At 42.4% G+C, this 24,505-nt stretch overlaps 2 long non-coding RNA genes across 2 annotated transcripts in view; one reads left to right on the top strand and one right to left on the bottom strand.

The window, feature by feature from the left end:
- LOC308458412 overlaps positions 1-19,828 on the bottom strand; it is a 42,569-nt gene extending 22,741 nt beyond the window's left edge. Inside the window, exons 1-2 of the long non-coding RNA XR_013977377.1 lie at positions 19,693-19,828; positions 6,822-7,046 (exon numbers count right to left, since the gene is read on the bottom strand). This is a non-coding gene — a long non-coding RNA (uncharacterized lncRNA). The remainder of the gene's footprint in view (positions 1-6,821; positions 7,047-19,692) is intronic.
- Positions 19,829-19,972: 144 nt separating this feature from the next.
- Positions 19,973-20,695, top strand: LOC308458496. The gene is made up of 2 exons (XR_013977484.1): positions 19,973-20,111; positions 20,414-20,695. It is a non-coding gene; the product is annotated as an uncharacterized lncRNA (long non-coding RNA).
- Positions 20,696-24,505: the final 3,810 nt, after the last annotated feature.

Here is a 24,505-nt window from a genome sequence, read left to right as displayed (position 1 = left end):
TCCGCGCACTCTCACTGAGTTTAGTCGGGCTTAATGCTTAACTTGGCTGGATCGTGCCGTGTTTCTCCTAGTGCACTGATGTTAGGGGAAAGCCCTTCGTTTCATAAGAGCATCTCTAGAACTCAGGCTGTAGATCATTTGGGTATGATAAAAGCAGCAAAGAAAACTGCTTTGAAATAATCCCTTTGAAGCAGAAATCAAAACATGGATACTTCCAGAAATTAATTATGAATATTTGGGTACTAATGTGGCAACAGTATTCATACAGAAGATAATCCATTCACATGAAGAAGGGTGAACAGAATACGGTTCTTTCCCTCCTCCCCCGTCTGAACATGATCAAAGCCTTCCTGTGGGTTTGCCAAGTCAGTGGAAGCAGATGACAGTCAATAATGGAAAGAGGAGGTGGCATTTTTAAATACAGTGGCTGCACATGAAAAGTGTGATGAACAGACAAAAGTGGTTTGCATTTATATCACATGAGCTGCAAAAACTTGATGCAACCCTGTGAATAACTTCAATAATATAAAGTTTCTAGAATGAACTCTAATGTATACAGTGGGGTCCTACCTATGTTCACTCATCCCCCATTAAAATGCGAGGAGGCTGCATTGTCACTCAGCCACCAGGTACGCTTCCCAAGGCAATCTCTAGTTTCCTAGACAAAGGGGCTGAAGGAAGCAAAGTGAAAGGCTCACTCTTTCAGGCTCCACTCCCTCTGATCACCTCCATCGTTCCTGTAATAACACTGGGGTGGTGGTGGAGTCCCCTATTTCCTAATGAGAGCAGCACCCAGTGTCAGAAGAGGAAACAAATGTCATGTATTTCTTTTGGTTTTGCTACCGCTTAACTTATTGTGATATTAACACTTTGAAATATGGAGTTGGATGCTGGAAGGGCCCAAAGGAGTGCAAAAGTGTCAGACTTTCCAAGTGTCGCTATTTTCCTTAGATGTCCCTGATTTATAGAAGCTCTCCCAGTTTCTGATTTGATCCCAGAATATCCTGCTTTTCCTTTGGATGTCCCTATTTTCATTGGAGAAATGTTGGAGGGTATGGAGTTATCCAACCCCCCCAAGCTGTCTGAAGGCAATCCTGTATAGGGAAGGATTTTTTTTAATGTTTAATGTTTTTATATATGTTGGAAGCTGCCCAGAGTGGCTAGGGTATACAGTAAAATGGTCATCATGGAATGGGACGTCCCTATTTTCATCGGAGAAATGTTGGTGGGTATGAAGTGTCATCCTCTGCTGTTGCTAGGTGCTTCTCTAATAAGGAAATGGGAGATCAACCCAGTAGTTTCTGCTTCATCTTAGGGGCCTCTGGGACCATTTCCCATTTTTCAACAAGAGCAATGTCCCACTGTCCTAGTCCCACTGCCTTTTCCAGACATTTGGGGGCTGTGCAGAGCTGGCTGGTTTCTGTGGGGGAGCAGAAACAGGCTAACTCCTTTCACTCTATTCAGCGATGGACATTGACAGATACCTAGAAATGCCAAACACTAATGCCAGGCCCAAGGTACACAGGCATGACATGAATCAAAAGAGTGATAATGACCATGCTCAGATCAAACTCTGACCTGGTAGGGTGAAATGACGGGCAGAGCCAAAGGACAGACATTTTAATGGCTCATTTACCTATGCCGGAGTCACCGGAGTGGTGCCTGCGTTCTGAGCTGTTCCCACCGGTGCCTCCTATAGCACCCATGAAAGGGCTCAGTAAATGCTCCCTCCAAAATCCATAGCACATGAATGACTGTTTGCTCTTCCTGATCAGCTCCTGCTAGCACTGACTCCGTCTGTCTGATATCAGACACATACCCTTAAACATACCCACCACCTTTTACTGGATGCCAGGATGGGCATTTTCATCCCTAGAATGTTTGTGCCATGTGAAGAAGCCTAGAGCTTTAATTCTTCACTGCACCAGGGCTCTGCAGTGGAAGAGCCAAGGGGAGTGAAGTGGAAAGGTGGACATCTAGCAGGCAGGTGGCTCTCAATTTGCATTGAAGCCAACCAATTGCACGAGAGATCTTAAAAAGCTTTTCCACAGCACTGACAGTAATGTAAGAATGTCTTCGTTGCCATTGCAATGGGGAAGTGTCATCTGTCAGAACTGTTCTGTGTGGTGAATACCCAGCAAATTCTGGCTGCTTTCTCCTTCTAGCGAAGTTGTCATCTGCCTACTTTAACAATTTTCCGTGTGTACTGATCTTGCAGACAGAATTGCTTGTATATTTTTCTTGACACTTGAGCTGCGATTTGATTAGAGAATTAACAGTAACTCCAACCCAGCACCAGGAGGATGCTGTCCTCCGACTTTCCTCTAATGGAGAGGAAAGGAGAAGCAGACTTGCTGCAGGGAATAGCTGACTCACTTAAAAAAACAAAAAAGCAAGGAAAGATGTATGATCTAGTGCTGCAGAGGGGAAATATGCAGCCTTCAAAAAATTAACAGAAATAATAATGAATGTTACAACAGCAAAATGTTCGCAAAATGGCAGGAGGAATGGGAAAAGCTTAGCTTAGTTTAAAATTACTTTAACAAAGCTTACAATGTGGTAGGAATCAGGAATGTCCAGAACTAAGGGATGTCCAGAACTATTGTGCATCCATATTTTAAGCCACATTCACTATCACAAATATACAAGTGTTGTAAAAGTGTAGTCTCTAAAAAATGGAAGAACCTCCCTGAGAAAAGGAACATGAATTCTGTGCAACGGGTGAGTCAGAACTGCACATTTAATGTGTAAAACACAGCCTTCTAGTCTGGGCTTAGTTTCAAGAAGTATCGCCCACAAATTTGGTGTGTGTGGATGGATTGGTAGTAGCGCAGGAATGAGTATGTTACAAGTTTGACTGCATTTTGCCAGGTCAAAGCCACTTGGTTCTTCCTCTGTTTAAGCACTGATATTTCCTCGATGGGATGTACTCAAGCATGGCGCTTGTCAACTATCTTGATATATTTTGCAAGTTCTTTTCTTAATCTCCTCTATTATTCATAAATTTCATTTCATTTATGAATTGCTTCCCATGTGGCATCCTGAAGCGATTTACAATATAAGCACATATATAAAAGTGTTGCATACATAAAAAAAAACAGTTAACACAATTGTATATATGCAAACAATTAAAATTATAAATAAAAAACAGTTTAAAACAACAATAACACATGTATAAAATCATGCAAATCCATGACAGATACCAACTGGGATTAAGATTTTAGAAGGCTTGTTGAAAGAGTAATTTCCTTAGCAGGTGCTAAAAAAATAATAGAGAAGGTGCTTGTCTGTTGTGCAAAGGGAAGGCGCTCCAAAGGAAAGAGCCCAATTCTGACATCATGCAGAACAGACCTTTCGGTAGGATGGTCTATGCAGGATGCCCTTTCCTGCAGAATGCCATGTTTGACTGTCTATAGGGGACGCGGCCCCTTAGGTATCCCGGTCCCAAGCTGTATAGGGCTTTGTATACCAAAACTAGCCCCTTGAACCTTGCCCAGTAGCTAATTGACAGCCAATACAAATCTTGGAGCAGTGGGGTCAGAGGATGCTGATATTCTGCTCCAGTGAGCAATGGAGCTCCCCACTTTACCCTAGTTGCAGCTTCCAAGTCAACCTCAAACGGCAGCCCCACACAAAGCACATTGCAGCAATCCAACCTAGAGCTCAAGTTGCCTGCGGGTGGAGCTTAACAGGATCCCAGCAGCCTTTGCTTCCCACCCCCTTTCCTTTTCTCTCTGCTTCCTAGAACAAGCTGCAGCAAGACTCTCATCTGCAGGAAAAGCCAAATGAACTGGATCTCTCCAAAAATAGATTTTCATAGCCTGATTTTGCTAACCCAAAGATTGCATGATCTTTTTTGCAAGGAAACCAAGTCCTTTCTTTTGAAGCATTTGGAATCATTTTATCTTTGTTTTACTGCCAACAGATGGAGACTTGTCTGCTGTAACTCCTGAAACTCTATGAGTAAAATCTTCACTTATTTGCAATACTAGGTGCTGGCGATTTATTCTAGCCTAAGTATTTTTGTGGAGAATGTTTGTTTAAAGGTGGATGAGGGCAGATGTAAATCTAACCAAGTTTTAATGTGCTTGGTAGCACTTGTCATTGTGCTTAATTCTGCTATAAGAGAGTAAAGAATCTCTCTTCCAAACCTCTCTCTCCAACAGCATCAGGGACAGGATGCTACCCCAGAGACCCCACAGCACAACTGCCAGGGGGCCAAGAGATAACCACCCAACACTATTATTTGAAACCAACTCTGGAGACAGGACTTTAGTCACTACAAAACAGTGTCCCCAATACCCGTCTTACACTGTTGGTTTGGGAGGCTACCCTAGTCCACTGGCGAAGCGCATCTTCCCAGTGTCTGAGGTGGGCTTGTCCAGTTGTGTTGGGGGCGGGGCGGGGCACAGAGGGCAATGTGAGGAGGGTCAGCAGGGTAGGCAAGCACCCTTCCAATCCGCCCAATCCAACTGATGGGAAGGGCACATGCCTATTGCATCCTCCTGATGCCCTGGCAGCCCCACGCTGGCAAAGCAGCGCGGGGCTGGCAGGGGTGGTGTGAGGAGCAAAACGTGCCCTGGGAAAAACTGTGCCTGGGGCAATGGTCCCCTTCGCCCCTCCCATGCTGTGCCTTTGCCTTGGTCAATGGTATCAAAAACCTCTGAAAGACCAAGTAAGAATTGCAGGGTCATATTCTTCCTGTCCTCTCTACGAAGGCCATCTATCTGGGTGACCAAGGCCAATTCATTTCCATGACCAGGCTTGAATCCCTGTTGGAACGGGTCCAGAGAACTGGTTTCATTGCAGCTGTTGCACCACAACCCTTCCAATCCCATGTCCTGGAAATGGGGTATTTGCGAGCCGGCAGTAACAGTCACAAAGCCCTGGGTCCAGGGTTGGTTTTTTCAGGAGTGGTCAGATCACCACCTCTTACATATCATCTCTGTGTATATGATGCCGTTGGACAAGATCAGGAGGAACCTGGAATTTGGGGCTGTTGTTATACTGATGGCACCTATCTCTGTGCTCCATTTCCTGTAGCCCCTGTCATGCACTCTATTTGTTCAGTGCCTGCTATTGTTGAGGGATGTGAGGCTAGAAAGCACAGGCAGCCTGGAATAAGAGGAAGAGAAAATGCATAAGCCTTTCCTTAGCCTCCTGCTGGGTTAGGTGTTCTGAGGGCTCCTTGCGGGGAGCACTGTTGTCCAAATTGGTCCTGACTGTGATTGACAGGATTCCGAGCTTTCGTGATAACAACCACAGTGACATCCTCAAGTTGCAGTTTTGGAAAAAAAGGCATGCCGCTTCCAATTCTTGTTACACAGGATTTCTTCCCTCACTCCTCTTCATAGCTTGGAATGTTTGCCTTCTATAGCCCTTGCACCCAGATTTGCAAGGCATGCAAAGACAGAAAAGATTGGTTAGTTTGTGAGGAAGAAGGCTGTCAGAGCTTCATGCTAAATCTGGTGCCTGCTGGGGTAGAGATTTGTTACAATTTGCATGGAAAGGTCACAAGGGAGGATGACAACTTCCCTTGTTTCACCTAACTTCCAACACTCCCATTTTATTTTTTAAAGGAAACACATTGTAAGAGCTGCCTCACGAATTCCTGGCAGGAAATGTCAATGCATTCTGTAAATTTTCAAAAATGATTATTACACACTAGTGGTTTTTGAACATCTAAAATACCTACTTTATACTGTGGCCAGGCCAGTCACAGGATACGATGTGCCTATGCAGCCAATCGCCTCTCCCAGCCCAAGCCCTGGTCTTTGATTATCTCTCTGCTTGCTATATGGAACTGACTAGGATGCAGTTACAGTATTGTGTAACAGAAGCAGCAGCTTTTAGAACTGCCTCTGTTCAAGGCCAGCCCTACCATTCAGGCAGAGCGAGGCAGCTTCAGGTGGTGGATGCTGAGTGGCAGGGAGTGGCAAGAGGGGCCACCTGGGCTATCCTATGCTCCCTATGCTAGTCTGCTGCTCTCAGGTGCAGTGGAGGACCCTAGTAGAGGACCCTGTCGTGTCAACAGCATTGAAGTAAGATTCATCTGTCAGTGCACTCAGTTTCTGTATGTGGAATTTGGGGAGGGTTTTTTTCTATCTTGCCCCTTGCTGCAAGCAGCATAGTGTCTTGGAGCAGCCCTAGGCCTTTTAAGAATAAATACATAGGATGGATTATGTGCACACCACCTTCGAGAGACCATTCTTCCAACTGCTTTGCAAAGCTGTGCTGAATGTGCAACATCAGTGTGGGATAAGCTCATGCATGGCATCTGAATGCATCTGCAAATACGGATTTTAAGATGCAAGACATATAATAAGGTTCATATTGCTTCTGACCTTTGGCAAGGTCTTGGAAGTGTGTGAACAGTTAATCACTGACCATTCTGAATAATAAAGGTTAAGATGCGGTAGCTAATAGGTTTAATTGCACAGATGAGGGCTTGGAAGGGACAGTAGAATATTTATCTCCATTTGTAAAGGAAACAGATTCTTGTCCATTTTAATCCAAAACACTAACCCGGTGAATTCTGTGTTGAATTATTTTGTGCAATCCCACTGAAATCAATGAGATTAAGATAGGGCAGTGAAAAATCTTGGTGGAATCCAGCACTCAGAGACGTGTGACACAAAAAATACTGACGCACTTTAACTGCCTTCTGCACAAAGCACATGTGAGCGTATTGTGACTGGGCAGAGAATTGTTTCCTTGGGCTTGCCTTAGCTATAATTAAATTGAGGGAGGAGGGGAGAAGCCCTTTCAAGTGGAGAACAACAATACAGCTCCTAGGGCAGAAAGTCAGCTAATTCACTGACCTTGATCTCACATCCATGTGCACTCCTGTCTCTGTGTGTTTCCAATGTAGATGGAGCAATCCTCTGACTAATTCTCCGTCTCTATTGTGGGGCTTCTGCTGCTGCTGAGCTCATGTTGTTGATCTTGTTTTACAGCAGTCCTGCCTGTTGTGCAGAGAACAGAATGTTCTCTTCTGTGAACTGAGGTTGAACTTATCCAGCCCACTTTGTCTCAGGAACCACACACTTATAGGGGAAAGAGAGGAGAGAGATTGATTTTGTTTTTAATTTTAAAAAGTCATAGGATTTGGTTTCATTTGAGCTATTTAGGATTTTGTTTCCTGTTTATATGAAAACACAAACACTTAAAAATCTGAGCAAACATGCTTTTAAAGGACAAACTGTTAATGTAACCCTAGTTGCTTCACAGAATGGAATAAGGATTCTTGGATTGTTTCTTTTTGGTATCAAGGCAGAGCTGAGCATTGCAAATTTGTTTTCCTTTCCTACATTTCTCCTGTTAGATGGCATGCTTCCCTTCCAAAGCTGGGATTTCAAACTAAACTCACATTCAGGAGTAAACGGGTAGAGCGGGGAGCCTAGCCTCTGTTTAAGCCCTATTGAGTGCAGTGACAGCAAAACTGGGATACAGAGATTCAGAACATCATCCTGCTTATTTTGGGTTCATCAAAACAATGTATGACTTTAAGAAGTGGTTTGCAGTGCAGGCGATTTCTTTGGCTGGCTTATCCATATTATGAAAAAACAGTGTGCACTGCAGAAGAGCAATGATATCATCCGTTTGCTGCTCTAGCAAGTTGCTAGGGAAGCATCAGAATTTCACAGGAGCACTGGAGTCCGAAAGATGCACCTCCAAAAGCTGGCATATTTTGCATTATATTGTGACCAAAAGGATACTTCAGTATCACATATTAAAGAGTTTTTCATTTTGAATAAGAAACTTTATTATTATGGTCATTTTTCATAAAGAATGGTTATTGATATGTGCATATGAAATGCAGTAAGAATAATGAATGTAAAAAATAAAAACAAAAATAAAATGAGAGGGGAAAACCAGGTTAAAACTGAGAATGCAGTGCCACGTACATTTATCACATACAAGAAGAAAAAGGTGAGTCAAATTAGTTCTGGATAAAGCCTCTCAACATATTTATATATGGAGCAAGGGGTTTATTGGGCTGTGCAAACTAGTTAGCACAAGAGAAAAACTTATACCAAGTCAAATAAAAGTAGTCTATTTTTGATGAACTATTAAGGACTCTCCGTTTGTGCGCCAGGTGTTTTGGCAGTGCAATATCCCATACTTTCGCAGGCCACTCCTCTCAGGAAGGTGGTGAATTGGATTTCCAATGGGAAGCCACTGGCATTCTGGCTGCAGTAAGTAGCATAAACGCAAGAGATTTGCGCATGATGGGTGAGTTGGTACCAGGCTCCAAGGACAGGAGCGCCAGGGCTGGGTCTGGAGACAGTACCTGAGAGGTGATGGTGGAAATAGTGTCAAAAATTTGGGTCCAGAATCTCTGAACTGAAGCAATCCCACCACATATGAAGCAATGTTCTAGTGTGACCACAACCCCAACAACATAAATTAAAGCAACCGTTGCCATTTCTGGATAAGCGCAGTGTAATCCTTTTTTTTTTTTTTTAAATATTTTTATTAGTTTTCCATTTAACAATCCAATCATATCACATTAATTACTCCAAATTAAACCAATACATATCATAAAAATCCAAATATTTTGCCGAATTTTAAATTTTTGTTGGGGGTACCCATGCTTCAAGTTCAGAAAGGGTCCAGTCATCTCATATTTCTGCTGCTTTAATATTTCACAAGTCCCAGCTTCCACTCTTCTTGTTGTTATCATTGTTTCTTCTTGTTTCTTCTAAATAACCTCTGAGTTGTTTCTACAAGCGAGATGAAGCAAACAATATTATGTTTCTGTGTGGGCTTACACGTTGATCCAAAAGTCTTATTCGCGCGGCAGGCGCCATTTCGACAGTTCCGATGAAATAAAGTCTAAGCGTCTGCTCATTAATTTTCCCAGACCAGTTGCTCCATAAATCAGTCTTTCCAGGGGGGATATTGCCAAATAGACATATAATCCAAACAAGATAGCAGAACAGTGGCTCACCTCCCCCTTTGACTGTAAATCTCGCAACAAAGTCTGTCTCATAATGGCGGATCCCGATTTATGACTGCGTCACCAAAAAAGCCTTTTGTTTCCTTTCCAAATCTTCCACAAAGCAAAGCCTTTAATTAATCTTTGTTTCCACACAGTTTATTTTCCAGTCTCACTTGCTATAAATCATTGTGACGGTTCTTCTAGGGGAGGGGTTGTTAGGTAAAACATATTGAAAAAGAAGAAGTTTTCCCCCTCCCTTCCGTTCCGTTTCAACATACCGACATAGCTGTGATTCTTTGCCGTAGTCTTCTGTTCAATCCATCCCATCACTCTTAACTTCTCAGCGGTAGATTTGATTAGCAGATAAAGCACCCTTTCCTTTGCTCAAAACATGTGCATTTACTTTTTACATCCAATTATTTTATCTTAAGCAATGCAACTAGGTCGCACTCAGAAGCAGCGTCCGGGAGATCCAGAATCTAACTCGAGGACTTTCCGTCCAGTGCCCCCACCCCTCCTTCTTTCGAACTCGGGGGTGATTTATTGGCAACCTTGGACGAGGCTGTGTCTCCCCATCCCCTGGAGAGACCCTGGGAGGCTGATTTACTCCCATCATCAGCCCCTTAATTACCTCGTGTGAGCCGGAGAGATGGTATTGTCGGCCATCTTCCAAGGCGCCCCTAGCGGCGCCCTCGATAAGCGGAGTGTAATCCAATGTCATCTTAACACTGTTTTCAGCATGCGTTCCTGTATTCTTACAGAAATCGTTTCAAGTGGGGGTTTAGACCACATTGCTTCCTGTACTTATTTCCTCATCCGGAGATCCAGATCATTCTCCCACACTAATTGTAGCCCCTAAGAAGAGGCTGATTCTATGCTAAGTAGAATTCTATATATATTGGAAGCCAGTTCCCAACTTTGCTGCCACATACACCAGGACAACACCATTACTGGCCCCAACAAATCAAACATACCATCTCAGGCCTATTTAATTGCTCATCTTCTAACATTGTGTATGCCATCAAATGCCAACAGTGCCCTTCAGCTCTCTATATTGGACAAACAGGCTAAACCCTATGCCAAAGAATGTTGTTGTTTAGTCGTTTAGTCGTGTCCGACTCTTCGTGACCCCATGGACCAGAGCACGCCAGGCACTTCTGTCCTCCACTGCCTCCCGCAGTTTGATCAAACTCATGCTGGTAGCTTCAAGAACACCATCCAACCATCTCATCCTCTGTCGTCCCCTTCTCCTTGTGCCTTCCATCTTTCCCAACATCAGGGTCTTCCAGGGAGTCTTCTCTTCTCATGAGGTGGCCAAAGTATTGGAGCCTCAGCTTCACGATCTGTCCTTCCAGTGAGCACTCAGGGCTGATTTCCTTAAGAATGGATACGTTTGATCTTCTTGCAGTCCATGGGACTCTCAAGAGTCTCCTCCAGCACCATAATTCAAAAGCATCAATTCTTTGGCGATCAGCCTTTTTTATGGTCCAGCTCTCACTTCCATACATCACTACTGGGAAAACCATGGCTTTAACTATACAGACTTTTGTTGGCAAGGTGATGTCTCTGCTTTTTAAGATGCTGTCTAGGTTTGTCATTGCTCTTCTCCCAAGAAGCAGGCGTCTTTTAATTTCGTGACTGCTGTCACCATCTGCAGTGATCATGGAGCCCAAGAAAGCAAAATCTCTCACTGCCTCCATTTCTTCCCCTTCTATTTGCCAGGAGGTGATGGGACCAGTGGCCATGATCTTCGTTTTTTTGATGTTGAGCTTCAGACCATATTTTGCGCTCTCCTCTTTCACCCTCAATAAAAGGTTCTTTAATTCCTCCACACTTTCTGCCATCAAGGTTGTGTCATCTGCATATCTGAGGTTGTTGATATTTCTTCCGGCAATCTTAATTCCGGCCTTGGATTCATCCAGCCCAGCCTTTCGCATGATGAATTCTGCATATACGTTAAATAAGCAGGGAGACAATATACAGCCTTGTCATACTCCTTTCCCAATTTTGAACCGATCAGTTATTCCATATCCAGTTCTAACTGTAGCTTCTTGTCCCACATAGAGATTTCTCAGGAGACAGATGAGGTGATCAGGCACTCCCATTTCTTTAAGAACTTGCCATAGTTTGCTGTGGTCGACACAGTCAGTGGCTTTTGCATAGTCAATGAAGCAGAAGTAGATGTCTTTCTGGAACTCTCTAGCTTTCTCACCGGCAAGCCACTCCAGTATCCCTGCCAAGAAAACTCCATGGACAAAGACAACAGACCAACCAACACGGCTACCTACCTGTAACTAGAACTATGTATCTCCTTGTACATGAGAATTATTCACATAATTATACTGTTATTGACATAATTATACTGTTATTATGAGAATTATTGCTAAAAATATGTATTGTTGGGCCTACAATAATCTATATTTTTAGGATCTGGAGTTCTTTGTTCTTTTTTGCTTCCCTGTTTTATAATGTATTTCAAGAAAAGCATAAAATATCTTTAGGACATGAGTCTGACTTGAATCACTCCTCCCCCAAGACTGCTGCTAACATTTAGAAAAACAAACCTGTAGGAGATCCTGTGCATGGACTTCCGGGTTGGCGCCTCCAGGCAATGGCGGAGTTCCTCCGATTGGGAGGAATTTGCTCCGCGGAAATTAGGGTCTGACCGCCATGGCGAAGGCGGAGACCCACTGAAATCACAGGCGGGAGAAGCCTGTGAACTTGGGATTCGGCTGGCACCCTTTGCGCCTCCCCTACTCGCGGGGAAACCCTGATTTGGGGATCCGGAGCGAAGTGGGGTGAGTGGTGCGGTGCTTCGAATTGACTGCTTCTTTCACAGAGTGAAGCCGCATTGCTGTTGCTGGAGAGCGCTGACTTTTTTCTGTGGACAATTGGATTTTAAACAACTACCCGTGAGTAGAACGGAAAATTAGATCCTTAAATTCATTAATTTGGCATAGAAACGGGAAGGTTCTAAACAGGAAGTCTGCCTTCCTTTTTTGTAAACAGATTGAAGCAAAGAAGTTGCAAGTTAAAGCCTTGGAAAGTTTATTTTTGTAAAGGATTAAATCTCCATCGGTTAAAACTATTAAACACCCCTTGGAAGCAGGAGAAGAGGGGGGAAATTTTTGACCTAGTGAGCCTGCAGGAGAGAGTGAAAAACCAAATTACCACTGCTCCGAACCTGGGAACGGGCTGCCAGAAAGAGTGATGTTTTTTGACAGCTAGCAATAAGAGAAATATATTGTTTCCATTGTACTCATCTGCGTTTAAAAAGTAGGAAAAGAAACTATCTTTATAGTTTAAACTGTGTTTGAAAGGATCGATACAAGTGGAGACTGTTTCTCTCTAGAGGGAGCTTTTGAAACAGTTACAAGAATGGAGCTGGGGTTTTTCTAGTTGCAAGATAAGAACTGTGTGAAATAGAGATCGACCTTGGACTTTAAGAATGTTGACAGAAGGAGCCTTAGTGACTGTATTATGTAAGATAAGCTATTCGTTGGAACAGCTCCACAAGAAGACGGACGCTATGAATACCAAACTTGAGAACTTGGAACAAAAAGTGACTAATTTGGAACAAAAAGTGACCATAAATACAGAAATTGTTCAGGATTTGACACAGGAACCTACTTTGACAGGACAAACTGGGGAGAAGACGAAGGAGAATGTTGGTGTTGTTAAACCTAAAATAATACAAGTGGAAGCCCCAGTTTTATAGAGGCAAACTGAGGACTATAAGTGGAGGCCTTTTATGAATCAATATAGAAAAAGTCAGAATTTGAAGATTGGAGCCCTGTTTGGATTGAAGAAGGAAGGTTGGATAGACTCTTTCATGCAGAGATTTGCTGACCTTTGGGTCCTGAATCTGGGTCAGGAGGTGATTGGAGTGGTGGGGGCCTTTGGATCTGGGGGAGCCTTGAAACATGATTTGAGATATTGTATGGACACTGGTTTTAGCTGTGGAGAGTTGGTTGGTCTGTCGAGAGGGCATGGTTGGGTCGGGGCCCCCCCAAGACCTGCGCTTCAGCACCCTCAGCATCAAAGAATATGAAGAAAAACTGCAGAAGGGACTTGGAAAAGATTTAAGAGCCTCGGACAGAAGATCTCCAGGTTGATGAACTATATGGAATGGACGGAAATGACTGGCAGAATCCGAGACCAGGGAGAAGAGATGGTGGTAGAAGATTGGGAAAGTTTAAAGTTTATATATAGAAATATTGTAAATTTAATGAGTGTTAGAAAATTGTTGGAATGAAATTTTATGGCTTTAGCAGAAATGTTATAAGGAGTTAGGTATAAATAAGTATTTCAGTATTAATGGAAAATAAGGTACAAAATATGTTAAGATATTTATAATGATAAAAATAGAGAAAGATGGAAAGGAATTGCTGAAACAAGTAATAGAAGTGGAATACAAAAAGGGAGGTGAGAGGAGGTCGATGAAATAAGGGAATGAAAGATAGAGTAATGAAATGGTATGATATATGTTTTTAAATTGTTGTTCTTTTGCTTTGTTTAGTTTAGTGTGTTAAGGTTGTGTTTTGTATTGTTTACTGTATTGTCTTGTATTGTTTTTTCTTTTCTTTCTCTCTCTTTTTTCTTCTTCTCTGCTCTATTTTGTCTTTTTCTTTCGCCTATTTTCTTCTTTCTTCTTTTCTTGTAAGTTTTAAAAGCAATAAAGATTATTTTTTTTAAAAAAAAAGGAGATCCTGTGCACGGTCTGCCATGTCATGTCTAGTTTGGCCCTTGTCCTCTATTTTTAGCTGCTGCGTCATGCTTGTGCAAACCATGTCCTCAAAGAGTTTCCTCTTCAGCTATTGCAAACTAGCAAGTGGTGTCATCTTTAAGCTCTAGCATCAATACTTTTCCCCGGCATGAATTCTTATTTGTGGGTGAACACATACATATTTCTGTAATTTTCAATTATTCATTTTAACGGTCATTTGTCATTTCCTTTTAAATATACAGCTTATGGTTATAATGTTCACAACTCTGCATGCACCTGGACCTTAAATTTTGGACCATGTATTTTCATGGTTACAAACTTGTTGTGTGGTAGAATTCTTAGGAAATTAATGCAAGGAAAACACCGTTTTAACTGGATCAACAATGTCAAGAACTTTGCCTTTCAGCCATAGATCACTAACTCTGATTTAGTTTTATATTTAGTTGTGATTTCCTGCCATAAAAACATTGCTGTTTTGTTGTGGGTTTTAAGTTCCCTTATCCTTATACGAATGTTATGTTGCTTTCATGGAAAAATTCTGCCTTCAAGAAACTATAGACTGTGTCCAGCTAACTTGTTCCATTAGCACAAGGATTTCTGTTTGTGCTATGGACCTTCTCTCCTTTCTTACACCTTTGCCACTCCAAAACTTGCTCTGGTTCACCCCTACCCTCCAGAGCATATTAGGCGAAGGTGTGGGGCACACATAGGGAGTGTGCTGGGAAGTTCTTTTGCACAAGCAAAAAATCATTGCGCTGATTTAATGAATTAGTTGGATACCAACCTATGTGGGCTTTTTTTAATGTGTTAAAATAAAGTGTGTGTTTTAAAGAGCTGTAAAATAATAGATAACTAAGTCTTATGGCAAAGTCTTTTGACTTGCAGAATGGGTACTTTTTATATGACACCTACATGCTTGTCATAACCACCTCTTGCCATATGTCTATTTTTGTTTATGCCACATTTCGGCCTTTCTGTTCTCTCCTTTCTTGGCATCTATTGACACATGCACTCAGTGAGGGTGTTTATGCACTGGCAGGTTATCAGGGATTTAGCACATGTCCATGATCTGTCTACAGGATGCTTCTCTTGACTAATTCCTAACTAAGATTTACTGGATCAGGCCCAGGAAGTTGTCTCAGAAACACATGCTGTTGCTTGGGATGTTCTTTGACTTACCAATGCCAGATGTTTGCATTTTCACCCACTCTGCTTTGTTAATGGGGCTTCGGGGCATTTATGTAATTGTCAAATTCTGTATTTTTTGCTTTTCATTTCCATCTGGCGTTACTCTCTGGGAGTGCGCTGCTGTACTCAGGTCCTCCTGGTGACTTCTCATAGGCATTTGGTTGGCTGCTGTGAGACCACAAGGCTGGATTAGATAAGTCTTTGGCAGGATGTAGCAGGCTCTTCTTGTTTTCTGTGGTCACTCCTCACCATTCTCCCCCTTACAGCCCCATGTAGATATATGCCTGACAACTTCAGATAACACTTCATGAAGCGTCAAAGTGCATTTTAATTTATGAAAGCTTATGCTGCAATAATCCACTTGTTAGTGTTGAAGGTGCCGCACAATTGTCATTTTTGTTGCAACAGGCCACCCCAGCTACCCCTCAGGACCCTCCGGCTTGAATCTCTCAAACCTGCACTGGCCCCTTCTCCATCTGCTTGATGGGTACAGTGTGCGGCTTTGAGTCTGAATAGACTCAACATATTTCTCAGAGCACACTGAACATCTGGATAGCACACAAATAAATCTTCACAAGCTAGCTGAATGTTTACTCAGAAGTAAATCTCATTGTGTTCAATGGAGTTTACTCTCCAGGGATTGTTTAGGGACAGCAGCCTAAATAACAGGAACAATACATTCAGACAATCTGAACTCAAAATCTACCTGAGATTAGAAGCCACATACCCCTGAACAAACTAAGCAATCTACATTCTTTCCAGCCCCAGTCTTTACTTCTTAGAAGCTACACACAGAGAAATGTAGATCTATGCTGATAATGGATCTGAGGAATTACACTCAAAGTGGTGCTGTTTATACTATCTACTCACAATCAGTAAATATGACAACAATGAACACTATTTACTCAGATACATAAACTATATTTTAATGGATGAAGGCAGGAGCAAGGGTGTCCAGGCCAGCTGGCATGAGAGGACTCTGTCAGTCTTCGTTTAATATAATATATTCATTTAAGTGCTTAAATTGTAAACCATCTTGGCAGAAAGGCGGTACTGTATATAAATCCCATCAGTAAAATGCCCTTAGTTGGTGCATTTCATGTTTCCCACAGTAGGAAACACAACACGTAGGCTAATAGTTAGTGGAGAACAGTCTTCATCAGCTGGAAATAAGATACAAGGCATACAACCAATGAATGATAACAAAATGGTTGTATGCCTTGTATCTTTTTTCCAGCTGGTGAAGACTATTACAAAACAGTAGTATCATTCCAGAGACACTGTACTTTTGAGGCTTTTGAGATGTCTTCTGTTGAAACTTTTGAAAGACTATTGAGAGACTTTACAGTGGAACCTCGTGTTATGGACAGGATCCGTTCTGGAGGCCCGTCCATAACATGGAACCGACGCAAGCCAAAGTGCCATGTCTGCGCATGCGTGAGCGGTGAAACCTGGAAGTAACCCGTTTCGGTACTTCCGGGTTGCCGTAGGACACAACACGAAAACACGTAACCTGAAGCGGACGCAACATGAGGTATGACTGTGCTTTTGAAACTTTTGAGACGTCTTCTGTTGAAACTTTTGAGAGACTATTGTGAGACTGTCCTTAGACATCTGTTTTGAACACACGGCTTGACGGTCCACTCTACTACTCTGTTATATTGCACATATGAACTTTGATTGGCTTATTCCTATAATTTGAATGATATCATTATTCTATTATATATTCTCCACTAACTTTTAACCTACGTGTTGTGTTTCTATTGTTGTGATTGGTTCTTATTGAAACACAGGGGTTTGTTTTTGGTTCCCACAGTAGAAAAGTTAAACTGTACAAATTTCTATAAAACTCTATAAACTGTACAAATTTCTATAAAACCCATTTAACAATACCAGTTTCATTTGCAGCAGTGACTTGGTTGTAACTTGTCAGCTCCCTCATAATATAATTGCTGAGTATCCATGTGTAGCTGGTTGAGATTCTTATGGCTTAATTTCCAAAGCTGGTTGAGTTCACAGATGCTTCCAACAGGCAACTTTTACAAGCTGTTTTTGTGCATATATTTCTGTGGTTCTTTCATTGGGAAATATATCTCAAGTCCATCAAAGTAGATTTTTGACATTTGTGTTTTAAAAACATCTTCGTAATCCACCAGATAATTGACCGTTTTCAAGTTGGTGCTAATATATGAAGCACTTCATGCTATCTAATACTGAGGAAAGGACTCTGCCCCCTGATTTCAGCTAATTTGACCAATGTTTGACAGTGAAACCAAATTTCTTGAACTTTTACCAATAATGCAATATAGTTATGATGCCCCCCAGCCACAGAATGCCATACATGACTCCAATGGTACTGGCTTTGAAATGGTGCTGTCTGTCGTACCCCTGCTGACCCCCCGTGGTGTTCTGCTGCTTCCTCTCAAATGCAGCCTTTTATATCCATAGGAAATGGACCCAACGGACACTTAAGGTGACCTGTACTTATAACACCCAGTCACATTCCCCTCAGCATATATATATATATATATTTTCCTTTTACTCCTCCCACCTCTCCGTGCAACTACAGAGTCCTGCCCAGGACAAACTTCTTAAGCACAGACTGAGTTAACAAAATTTTTACCTTACAGAATTTTTACTTTACAATAAAGTTGTTAAGAAGGAAGTGGGTTGCTGTGTGCTTTGCAGGAGCCCTTCCTTAATTACAAGTTGAGTCATATCAAAAATACACATGTAGTTTGATTGTTGCTATGGTGATAATAAGCTGATGTCACAGAACAACTTTTAACAATTGATTATGTGTGTTGTCTCTTGCCAAAATGAATCATTGCAAAGAAGTTGTATCTGATTAGCGAATGATGGAAATTTTAATAGTTCATGCTCCTAATGTTGACCCTCTGCTTTTTGCTTTCTTTTAAAATGTGGGCTTGCATTTGATCTCTCTGCCCTCTCCTGTTTTTAAACACAGCTCTGCAGGGAAGGAACAGGGATTGCAGCTGTTGGTGAGGGGTCTTCCTGCCCCTGGTCCTGTCAGGGGTGGGCCCAGATGTTTTGCTGTCTGGTGTGGAGGGGCAAATGACACCCTCAGGTACGTGCTGGTGCCCAAGGCTGGTCAAATTACTTTGCTCAGAAGTATTTCCCTGGCAAGCCCATGCAGAGCTTGCTTGAGGTCTGCAATGGGAGTCTTCTTAGAATAAAGTTATAAACTCAAACAAAAAAGCAGCCGGTCCCTGGTGGGCCTCTGGTGGGGCAACTTCGTTGTCTGAGTATAGCCAGCTGTCCCCTGCCCCAGCCTGCTGACTGGGTGGGGCAGATCCACTTCACAAGCTTTATGGCAGACAGCACGAGTATTTGCTGCTTTTCCTCAGGCCACAAAATGTATTGAGCTTCTTGCATGTTCTGTGGGAGGTGCATCTAGTCAGCCATAGCTGTGCATGATTGCCAGTAAGAGCAGACTCAGACTGGTCATGACCTCTCACCTTTGGGGAGGGAGGAAATAAGGGTTGTTTCCTGCTCCTCACTCTCCCCTTTGAACCATGTAGAATCATAGATTTGGAAGGGACCCTAAGGATCATCTAGTCCAACCCCCTGCAATGCAGGAACATGCAGCTGTCCCTTACGGGAATCAAACCTGCAACCGCTAACCAGCTGAGCTATCCAGCTGCTAAACTGAGCTGGGGCTCCAGACTCAGACCACGTGTTTGAGGCTAACTTTTGTCCCTTGCCTGTGTTGCTGCTGCTGTGGTGTTGAATGATGAGTGAGACCTGTGATTATTGTAAGTAAAGCATTTAAACTTACTAAAGTTGTGGTCTATTCAGTCTGAGGGTTAAAGGCAGGGGAGAACTATAAATGCTTAATACTGGCACAATTCATATTTCTCATTCTTTGCAAACATGTCATAAATATGTTTTAAACTCTGCTTGGGGGTTGTTTTGGCTAAAGAGCGAGTCAAGCCCTGCATACTTTTTTTTTTAAATTCAGGCAGTCAGCCATTTTTCCTTTGTAGTGGGACTTCAGGATTAATTGGTATTCCCCAGTTATTTCCCAACATATTTTGCATTCCTGTGGGCTCTTTTTATGTTACACATGGCAGCTGTGAATGGCTTCAGACAGAGTGAAGGTAGTTTGGGGATAGGGAAGAGATGGCTTGACGCTTTCCTTTCCAGTCATTTTGTCCCCTCAAAATCACCCCCAGTGGCTTTTTTCCTTGAGAGACAAAGCATCTGGAGAGGTGAAGCTTCACCCACACTGGTACCCAAAACTCAAGCCAACTTCCCCAAAGCTTAGTTTGAGGAAATTGTAAATAGCTATTGTGTACTGAATCATGCCATCAGTCCATCTAGCCCAGTTTTGTCTACTGTGATGCAAAATTGTGAAACTCAAAAAAGTTGAGAAAGTAGTTCTCAGAAACACAACTGTTAACTACTAATTGCAAAACTGTCTCTATCCAAAGCAAGAACAGAAAACAGTTCTGCAAAACATTTTCAGAACTTGCAACTTGCAACTATATCTGTAGCTATAGCTGCACACACACCAATTTCTGAGCGGTGAGAGATTTCAGGATTTCCAACGCTTACTCAGGGTTCAGCTGCCTTGGAGTTAAGGTCAGCAGAGACTGTGGTGTCTTTGGGATACATATATGGTTTTACTTATACAGACATACATTCGGAGCATATGATGTAAGAGCTCAAAGCATTAACACCCCAACGGATCTTGATTCCCCATTAGGTTTTGAGAGAAGGCGCCATCGCAGACCATAGCTTGGGGATTCAGCTCACAGAGAAGGTTCAGTGCCTCTGTATCCTTTTAGCTCTTGGCATAACCAAAACTCACCCACAAACTAGCCTCCCTGGCCTGCTGATCTCCTTCTAGGTTCATATGGCATCCAGCTGAGCAGTGGCGAAGAGCAGTGGGGGTGGAGAGCAGGTGGGGGCGTGGCTGGCGCGCGTCCCAGGGGTGTGACACGTGTCCTGGGGATGTGATATGTGTCCTGGGGAATGGCGAGGATAGGGTGACAAGGACTTTTAAAACTTTCCCACCATATCCCAGAATACAGTTCGTACAGCATCATTGCTACATCATTGCTACATCACTGACATGTCACAAAAGGGGAGGAGAGACAGGGGTTACACTAGTTTAACCCTGGCAGACATGTCCAGACAAGTCCTTGGTACAAGATTAGCATAAGCAGACATGGCAGGGCAAGACCCAGGTATGTTTGGATCCCTTGGCAAATCTGGTGATGGGATTAGGTTGTTTTCTGCTGCTCCAGAGAAGCGGACACGGAGCAATGGATCCAAACTACAAGAAAGAAGATTCCACCTAAACATTAGGAAGAACTTCCTGACAGTAAGAGCTGTTCGACAGTGGAATTTGCTGCCAAGGAGTGTGGTGGAGTCTCCTTCTTTGGAGGTCTTTAAGCAGAGGCTTGACAACCATATGTCAGGAGTGCTCTGATGGTGTTTCCTGCTTGGCAGGGGGTTGGACTCGATGGCCCTTGTGGTCTCTTCCAACTCTATGATTCTATGATTCTATGATTCTATTCTATGATTAGGCTTTCCTTGGCCAACAATCAGCTCAGCAATTGTCACCTCTGGGAACTTCCTGGAGTCCTTTTTCAAGAGGAAAATAGCTTTGGAATGGAGGAAACTGGCAAAGGAGTTGATTTTATATGATTGTTAAAGCTAGGTAACTTCACTGAGCTGTCAAGTCAAAAGGATACATTTATGCATAATATTTGTAACATTTAACAACTTTAAAGATGTGCCCCCCCCCGTAATTTCCATAACATTTTTCCAACTTTGTTCTGTAAAATAAAACTTTATTGTTTGCTCAACTTCTGCCTGAGTCTCCAAGTTTACCCTCTCACACACAAAAATATATAAAATAACCCATGGTGTTTGAGTGTAGACGTATACAGAGGAGGTGATTCACCATAATTGGTGCGCAGCCGTGGGATCTGCTGTGCTCCCTGCTCCAGCTCTGGTCAAACTATGAATCCCCCTTTCTCAGCAGATAGAAGCATTCACATAGGGGAGATCTAGTCAGGGATCTCTTTTGTTTTGTCTAGTTGGGCCTGTAATTGGATCTTCCTTTTTAAAAAATGCAGCTGCAACACGCCCCCCCCCTACAGATCAGGATGCTGGTGGTGGTCCAGGGGAGGGGGTTTAATTATATAACCTGAATGCTCCCCACCCATATTGTTATTTGCCCACTGAAGTAATCAGTTCTTGTACAGATCTTTTTTTTCTTCAAATTTTTTTATTGCTTTTCTGATTTTATAAGAAAACAAGACATTATAAAACACAACAAATGAAAAAACATTACAGTACAAAAGGAAAACAAAAAAGAGTTATTTCTTCCAAAATCCAAATTACCTTAAATTGTTTATTGACTTCCTTGAGTCCCCCTTAACTGAATTTCATTGTATCACCTTGTAACAGTTCTCCAAAATCATATTTCTATTGAAATCGACTCCTACCATTTACTCCTCTCTTTTAATAGTATTATAATCCTTAATGTTATACAACACATTCTTAATCTAGTCCTAAGCCTATTTATTACTTTCAAGTGACTTCTAATTATCTTATATTACAATATTTAGCTAGATATTCTTTAAATTTCTTCCAATCTTCTTGTGCCTCCTCTTCTTTCTGGTCCTGGATTCTTCCAGTCAGGTCAGCCAGCTCCAAAAAGTCCAACATCTTCATTTGCCATTCATCTATTGTTGGTATTTCTTGCGATTTCCAATTTTGGGCCAATAAAAGTCTTGCCCCTGTGGTGGCATACAAAAACAGCCTAACATCTTTTTCGGGCAGTTCTAATCCTATTATTCCAAGGAGAAAGGCTTCTGGTTTCTTAATAAATGTATTTTTCAACATTTTTCTCAGTTCATTATAATTTCCCCCCCAGAAGTCTTTCTCCTTAGGACACGTCCACCACATATGGTAAAAGGTACCTTATTTTTCTTTACATTTCCAACATTTGTTATCATTAGTATGGTACATCTTTGCTAGTTTCACTGGGGTTAAATACCATCTATACAGCAATTTCATGATATTTTCTTTTAGTACAGTACATGCAGTAAACTTAACCCCTTTCTTCCAAAGCCTTTCCCAATCTTCCAACATTATATTGTGTCCAACATCTCTTGCCCAGTCAATCATCACAGATTTAACTTGTTCATTCTTTGTATGCCATTCCAACAATAAGTTATACATTTTAGAAAGATTTTTTTACATTGGTATCTAACAACTCCGTTTCCAATTTGGATTTTTCTGTTGCAAAACCATTTTTCTTATCAATCTCATACACTTCATTAATTTGATAATGTTGTAACCAACCATTTAATTTATCTTTAATTTGGTCAAATGATCTTAATTTAAATCCTTCGTTATCTTCCAACAATAAATCAGCATATTTCAACCATTTACTCTCCATATTTAACTTTTTCTGGGCCTTTGCTTCCATTGGTGAAAGCCACCTGGGTGTTTTTCTTTCTAAGAGATCTTGATATCTTATCCAAACATTATATAAAGATTTTCTAATTACATGATTTTTAAAACCTTTATGGGCCGTTATCTTGTCATACCATAAATATGTGTGCCAACCAAATAAATTGTCAAATCCTTCCAAATCTAACAAATCAGCATTATCTGGTTGAATCCATTCCTTAATTCAGCAGAAAGCCTCGGCTTCAAAATATATCTTCAAGTCTGGCAGGGAAAATCCCCCTCTTTCTTGTATAGATCTTGCATAGTTTGCTTCAGAGGGAAAACAGCTTTGAGGGAGTGGGAAAGTCAAGTAAAAAAACCAACACTGTGAGTGATGGGGAAAGGTATCATAACCCTGTTCTGAATGATGGTAGTGCCTGCATTTATCTTTTTTTTTTTTTAATTGGAAAATCTGTTCACAGTTCTTCCCTCTAGTCCTGTCCCACCTAGTTTGGAGTGTGTTTATTCATTGCTGTAGGACTGGATTAGGGAATTTAATTTCCTTGCAAACTACTAGAAAGTGAAGTGTAAGTTCTGCTCTGCAGGTCAGGAGACCTGCTTCCTGCAGTGGCTGAGGCACATTCTGTAGCAGAACTCCACTGAATTTCACATTAAAGTGTGAGTTCTCTGGGGGAGCAGAAATGTGGGAAATAAATTATACTTTACCCTAAGTTTGGTTCTGGCTCATTTCCCCCCACTCCCTTTGCAAAAGAAAACCATGGACAATTTCTGTATTCTATGATGCTAAGTAGGCTCTTACTGCCTTTTTTCATATGGGTATGAACAGGCTCGTTCTATTGCAAACTCCAGATTTCTTTTGAAGGGGCTCTGAAGAACATGCAGCCCCGGTACTATTTTATGCTTACAGTCTCCAAAAGGTTGCATGTGCAAGCCCAGGAATCCATACTGTCCTGGTTCTGCCATCCTAGTGAAACTCGTCCTTAAAAATGCTGGGAATCAAAGGACACTACATTATATATGGATTATATCTACTATATACAGATGGACACTGAGGTGTCATCTACATAGCCTTGGGCTCGCTTTCATTTCTGTATGAGATCCCAGGGCATGGACTAAAGGCACAGGGTGCAGTATCCTTTGCTGGAGTTAAGGAGGCAAGTAGGAGCGTAGCAGGGGTGGACTTGGGTCTTTCACATTTCAGCAGTACCCGGGGTGAGGCCAACATTTGGGGCCTCGCCCCCCCCGCCTTCTGTTCTGCTCAATTCCCTATGTCACAGTTGCAATGCCCCTGGGCTTGGCACCCAGTGCAGCAGAACTGATCGTGCTGCCCTAAATCCGCCTCTGGGCGCAGCAAGAGATTTTTCACTGCTGGAGCAGAGGCAAACTCTGGGGAGGCAGGAGGGTTGGGTGCCATAATAGAGGCGTGCAGGAACGTTTTGGTATGTGGTCATGACAAAAATAAACCCCAAGCACCCTCTTGCCCGCCCCCCACTTCTGCCAGCTGTCCGACATCAGCCACAATAACTGGTGTGGCAGAAGCAATATTCGGACTCTGCAGTTTACAAATGTGCTGGAATTCCTCTGACATTTAAGACTGTTCACATCTTTATCTCTTGTATTTCTTGCCTGTGTTTACCATTTCTTTGGTGTGACCTATTTGGTGGGACCCTTGCTTGTCTTTTGCCTAAGATGCAAATGTTAGCAATTTGAGAAATAAAATAAAATTTCCCATGGGAAAAGAGCTGCCTCCTACTGAACGAGTCCATTTAGCACAGTACTAATCTGCATGGACTCCACAGGATTTTAGGCAGGACTATCCCAGTTCTGTCTGGAGTCCTTCTGCATGTAAGCAGATGTTCTGCCAGGGAACCACAGCCCTCGCTGGGAAGGCCCACTGGTTTTCTGCTGTTGCCACAGCTCTGGGGCCATAAGGGAAGGCTGCTTTGGAATCCCACCTGCACCTCTTGAGCCTGGGAGAAGGAGGGGGAATATAATTATAAATTAGCTTTTTGCCCCCTTGGGCTGGGTGTCTCATTGGCATGAGTGGATTACCATACAAGGAGAGAGAGGTGGGGGCGGGACCATCCTGTGGAGGAAATTTTGTCCTCTCTTCAAGGCCTGGAGATTGCAGCCTGACTGGGACAAAGGGGTTTATCTGGAGAGCGCAGCTGAAGCAGCTGGGCCTGAGGCCT

The sequence above is a fragment of the Podarcis pityusensis genome (genome assembly GCF_964106645.2).
Source record: "Podarcis pityusensis genome assembly, chromosome: 11".
Taxonomy (NCBI): Eukaryota; Metazoa; Chordata; class Lepidosauria; order Squamata; family Lacertidae; genus Podarcis; species Podarcis pityusensis.
The sequence above is the reverse complement of the archived record's forward strand: the minus strand, read 5'-3'. Positions and strand labels throughout refer to the sequence as shown.